Consider the following 6,000-nt stretch of genomic DNA (forward strand, 5'->3'; position numbering starts at 1 on the left):
TGAAAAAATATTGGGCTTCTAGCTGTGTGTGGGTCTTGTTCTATTAATCCATCTATACTGACCTCCATCAGGTTGCAAACTGAATCTAATTTTTTTCTGCATCTAGCTCTGAAAAAATATTGGGCTTCTAGCTGTGTGTGGGTCTTGTTCTATTAATCCATCTATACTGACCTCCATCAGGTTGCAAACTGAATATAATTTTTTTCTGCATCTAGCTCTGAAAAAATATTGGGCTTCTAGCTGTGTGTGGGTCTTGTTCTATTAATCCATCTATACTGACCTCCATCAGGTTGCAAACTGAATCTAATTTTTTTCTGCATCTAGCTCTGAAAAAATATTGGGCTTCTAGCTGTGTGTGGGTCTTGTTCTATTAATCCATCTATACTGACCTCCATCAGGTTGCAAACTGAATATAATTTTTTTCTGCATCTAGCTCTGAAAAAATATTTGGCCTTCTAGCAGTGTGTGGGACTTGTTCTATTAGTCCACCTATACTGACCTCCATCAGGTTGCAAACTGAATATATTTTTTTCTGCATCTACCTCTGAAAAAATATTGGGCTTCTAGCTGTGTGTGGGACTTGTTGTATTAGTCCATCTATACTGACCTCCATCAGGTTGCAAACTGAATATAATTTTTTTCTGCATCTAGCTCTGAAAAAATATTGGGCTTCTAGCTGTGTGTGGGTCTTGTTCTATTAATCCATCTATACTGACCTCCATCAGGTTGCAAACTGAATATAATTTTTTTCTGCATCTAACCCAGCCAATAGTTTTGGCCTAATACCACAGTTTGGCCACTCAGCTCTGCTCGGTTACCATCCATTGTTTTTTTGTGCAAACAACTCCAGAGTTGTGAATTAGTTAACCACCAAAATGAGTGGAAAAAGGCCTGCTGCTGGTGGAAAGGGGAATAGGCGTGTTGGGAAGGGGAAAAAAGGTTGTGTCCGTGGGGTAGGTGTTAAAGCAACAGTAACATCTGCAGAAGAAAGACCATCTTCCAGCCAAACTAAAATGTCTACTTCTTTTAGCGGACAATGTGATAAGATCCCTTTCTTACGGCCACGCCAATCGCTACAAATTCCAGATGAGGCACAAAAACAGCAGGTTCTTCAACGGATATCAAGTGCTCCTTTAAGTGGGCTCTCCTCCACATCAACTTCAACATCACAAATACTCCAGTCCTCAAAGGTGTCACCCAAATCGCACTTGCTTCCTCACAGCTCCCAAATCTCCAGCTGCCCGTCTGAGTATGAGGTAGAACAGATGGTTGAGTCTGCAGAGCTGTTTACTCATACTATAGCCTGGGAATCAGAGGTCGACTCCAGCGCTTCTGTGAATCCAGACGAGGAAATGATCTGCACTGATGCCCAGAATCTTTATGAGTCGGATCCAGGACCAGACGCAGAAGGTTCTGACCATAATGTAGACCCTCATTCCCAAACTGTAACTCCTGTTGGTGGAGACAATGAGGAAGACGATGATAAGACTCAAATACCTGATTGGAGCGACAACTTTAGTTTTTTGTCAGGGCAGGAACAGGTTGGCTCTGAGGACGACGGGTGTGATAACACACAGGGTGATGATGATGAGGTTGGAGATCCCACTTACTGTCAACCCACAGTCAGCCAAGAGATGAGGTCAGCAGAGGAGGTGGAGGAAGATGCTAGTGACGACGAGGTCAGGTTGCGCCTTCCTGGACAGAGACGTAGTACTGGAAGCACGTCAACAACTGCATCCTCAAACACAACTCTGCCTCTCACCACAAGTCGGATCCAGGACCAGACGCAGAAGGTTCTGACCATAATGTAGACCCTCATTCCCAAACTGTAACTCCTGTTGGTGGAGACAATGAGGAAGACGATGATAAGACTCAAATACCTGATTGGAGCGACAACTTTAGTTTTTTGTCAGGGCAGGAACAGGTTGGCTCTGAGGACGACGGGTGTGATAACACACAGGGTGATGATGATGAGGTTGGAGATCCCACTTACTGTCAACCCACAGTCAGCCAAGAGATGAGGTCAGCAGAGGAGGTGGAGGAAGATGCTAGTGACGACGAGGTCAGGTTGCGCCTTCCTGGACAGAGACGTAGTACTGGAAGCACGTCAACAACTGCATCCTCAAACACAACTCTGCCTCTCACCACAAGTCGTGGTGGTTCTTCAGGTCGCATGGGTGCTAAGCCTTGCATAGCCTGGGCATTTTATCAGATCGATAAAGATGACCCAACTCGTGTTATCTGTAACATTTGTCAGCAAAAGCTAAGTAGAGGCCAAAAAATACAGAGTTTGAGTACTTCATGCATGAACCGGCACATGGACATGAAGCATAAGTTGCAGTGGGAAGCTCAGTGTGCTACAATGCGGTCTAGCCGGCCGGGCCAACCACCGTCTGCCATATCTTGTGCATCCGCGGCCTCTTCATCCTCTGTGACTGGGGGGACAGCAGTCACACCTGTTTTGGGGCGCAGACCTGCCACCTCTTTACCCGCAACAGCCAGCGTGATTGGCAGGTCATCATTTTCTTTGGAGGTGGGAACACCAGCTGGTGTTGAGCGCTGTCCGACATCGATAGCACCACCTTTGGATCAAGGCAACCTAACATGTCCGCCTGCATCTTCCTCACAGACCGGCAGTTTGCCGGGGACACCCTTATCAACCCCGTCTAAGCACAATAGCCAGCCCTCGGTCCCTCAGATGTGGACAAGTAAAAGACCATTTCCTCCTAGCCATGAGAAAGCTAAGAGGTTGAATTTCACCATCTGCAAGCTCTTGGCTACAGAAATGCTGCCTTTCCGCCTGGTGGACACAGAGGATTTTCGCGACCTTATGTCCGTCGCAGTGCCCCAGTACCAGATGCCCAGTCGGCACTACTTCTCAAAGAAAGGTGTGCCTGCGCTCCACCAGCATGTCGCACACAACATCACCGCTTCTTTGAGAAACTCTGTGTGTGACAGGGTGCATTTCACCACAGACACTTGGACGAGTAGGCATGGACAGGGGCGTTACATGTCGCTGACTGGGCACTGGGTAACTATGGTGACAGCAGGACAAGGGGCTGCTGTCCAAGTCTTGCCGTCCCCACGAGTTGTGCGTCAATCCTCTTTATGTCAAAGTTCCTCCACTGCTTCTGCCTCCTCAACCTCCTCTCGGTCTTCCACCTGCACCCAAAGCCTGTCTGGTCATGCCACAAGCTTTCTAACTGCGCAGAAGGGATCCTGCACACCTCCTTACTATGCTGGCAGTAGGGCTCAACGTCATCAGGCGGTTTTTACATTGAAATGTCTGGGAAATGTGAGTCACACAGCTGAGGAGTTGTGGTCAGCTCTGGAGAACCAATTTCATGAATGGTTGTCTCCACTGGACCTGAAACCAGGGAAGGCCGTGTGCGACAATGCTGCAAACCTGGGTGCGGCCCTTCGCCGGGGCAATGTCACACACGTGCCTTGTATGGCTCACGTGTTGAACCTGGTTGTCCAGCAATTTTTAGCCCACTATCCCAGACTAGATGGCCTTCTGCAGAGGGCACGGTCGCTGTGTGCTCACTTCCGCCGTTCGCATCCCGCAGCTCAGCGACTTACATCTCTACAGAAGTCGTTGGGCCTGCCACTTCACCGGCTAAAATGCGATGTGCCTACCCGGTGGAATTCAACTCTGCACATGTTGCAGCGACTGTGGCAGCACCGACAAGCCCTGGTGCAATACGTTCTGACGTATAGCCTGGGCCAACGAGATTCAGAGGTGGGGCAAATCACGCTGGAGGAGTGGTCTCAGATCAGGGACCTATGCACCCTTCTGCACAGTTTTGAAATGGCGACGAAGATGTTTAGTGCTGACGATGCCATTATCAGCATGACTATTCCGGTGATTTACATGCTGGAGCACATGTTAAACAGAATTCGGAGTCAGGTGGTGGCACAAGAGGAGGTGGAGGAAGTAGAGGAGGAGGAGTTGTATGCGGAAGGGCTAACATCTGCAAGGTCCAGACGGTCGGCAGCACCAAGGCGGCAGGCATGTGAGGGTGGGGGAGATGGTTTTACCAGGGCGCATGGTAGCAGCCAAACTAGTGAGGAAGGTGCAGGAGCCCAGGAAGAAGTGGAGGACGAACTGATGGAAGACTCATCAGATGAGGGAGACCTTGATCACATTTCTGTTGTGCGAGGTTGGGGGGAGAGGACAGAGGAAGGAAGCATGATTGTTACCTCGCCACCAACACAACAGGGACTTGGTGCTCCTGGATGCGCAACACACATGAGTGCCTTCTTGCTGCACTACCTGCAACATGACCCTCGAATTGTGAGAATTAGAAATAATCCTGACTACTGGGTTGCCACACTGTTAGATCCCCGGTACAAAAGTAAATTTGCAGAAATTATTCCTGCCATAGAAAGGGATGCACGCATGCAGGAGTATCAGCAGAGACTGTTGCAGAATCTTACATGTGCTTTTCCACAAAATACCAGTGGTGCACGTAGTGAATCTCACAGTTCCAACTTGCCAACCGTGGGACCGTCAAGTGTTCAGCACTCAAACCGTAACAGAACCACAGTATCTGCTGGTAACATCAATTTTGCGGAATCATTTCACCACTTTTTTAGCCCATCCTTTGCAAGGCCACAGGAGACAAGAAGTCTGACACATAGTCAACGCCTAGAGACGATGGTACAGGAGTATCTCCAAGTAAACATTGAAGCCACGACTGTGTCACTGGACCCTTGCTCTTTTTGGGCTTCCAATCTGGATAAATGGCCGGAGCTAGCCACTTACGCCTTGGAGATCTTGTCATGCCCCGCAGCCAGCGTTCTGTCTGAACGTGTGTTCAGCGCTGCTGGTGGTGTGCTGACAGATAAGCGCACGCGGCTCTCCACTGATAATGTAGACAGACTCACGTTCATAAAGATGAACAAATCATGGATCCGAAACGACTTTTCTACCCCTGTGCCATCCTGGGGAGAGTAAAAGCTTGATGATTGGTTAAAATCACCCTACCAACCGTTTTAAGCTTTCAAATTACTAATCATGTTTATCTGTATCTTGAGTGGAAAATAATTTGGGCTTTGTAGCAGTGTGCAGCACTGATCCTATTAGGCCATCTATACTAAAGCTTCACCAGATTTAAAATTAAAAATAATTTTTAGCTGCATCTAGCCCGGAAAATAATTTTGGGGCTCCGAGATGCGCAAGACACATAAGTGCCTTCTTGCTGCACTACCTGCAGCATGACCCTCATATTGTCAGAATTCGAAGTAATCATGACTACTGGGTTGCCACACTCTTAGATCCCCCAAACTTTTCGATCAACCTTTTCATTTTAATAAAGACCAAAAAAATGGTCATTTTTGAAATTATAAGCATTAGCAGGTTGTTAGAAACTGAAATCAAACAGTTTTCAACTCAAAACTTTATTCTAGGTGATGTTACATTTTCACATAGGACCCCTTGTTCGAAAGGAGCTTCTGAACTCTCTCGTCCATTGAATTTGTCAGGTTTTGGATGGTTTCTGCTTCAATTGTTTTGCATGAGGACAGAATACCCTCCCAGAGCTGTTGCTTAGATGTGAACTGCCTCCCGCCATCATAGACACTCCTTTTAATGATGCTCCAAAGGTTCTGAATGGGGTAGAGGTCAGGGGAGCATGGGGGTCACACCATAAGTTTGTCCCCTTTTATGCCCATATCAGCCAGAGATGCAGATGTTTTATGTGCAGCATGAGATGGTGCATTATCATGCAGAAAAATGATCTTGCTGTGAAATACACGGTTCTTCTTCTTGAACCATGGCAGGAAGTGCTGTTTGAGAAAATCCACATACATTATGGAGTTCATCTTTAGCGCCTTCAGGGATCCTAAAGGGGCCGACAATCTCTCTCCCCATGATTCCAGCCCAAAACATTACTCCACCTCCTCCTTGTTGGCGCTGTAGCCGTGTTTGCGTGGGGTGTCCATCAACCAGCCATCCTCCACTCCATCCATCTGGACCATCGAGCGCTGCACGGCACT

The sequence above is a fragment of the Phyllobates terribilis genome, unplaced genomic scaffold (assembly GCF_046119375.1).
Source record: "Phyllobates terribilis strain yellow unplaced genomic scaffold, ASM4611937v1 Scaffold_1__5_contigs__length_1240528914, whole genome shotgun sequence".
In the NCBI taxonomy this organism is placed as follows: domain Eukaryota; kingdom Metazoa; phylum Chordata; class Amphibia; order Anura; family Dendrobatidae; genus Phyllobates; species Phyllobates terribilis.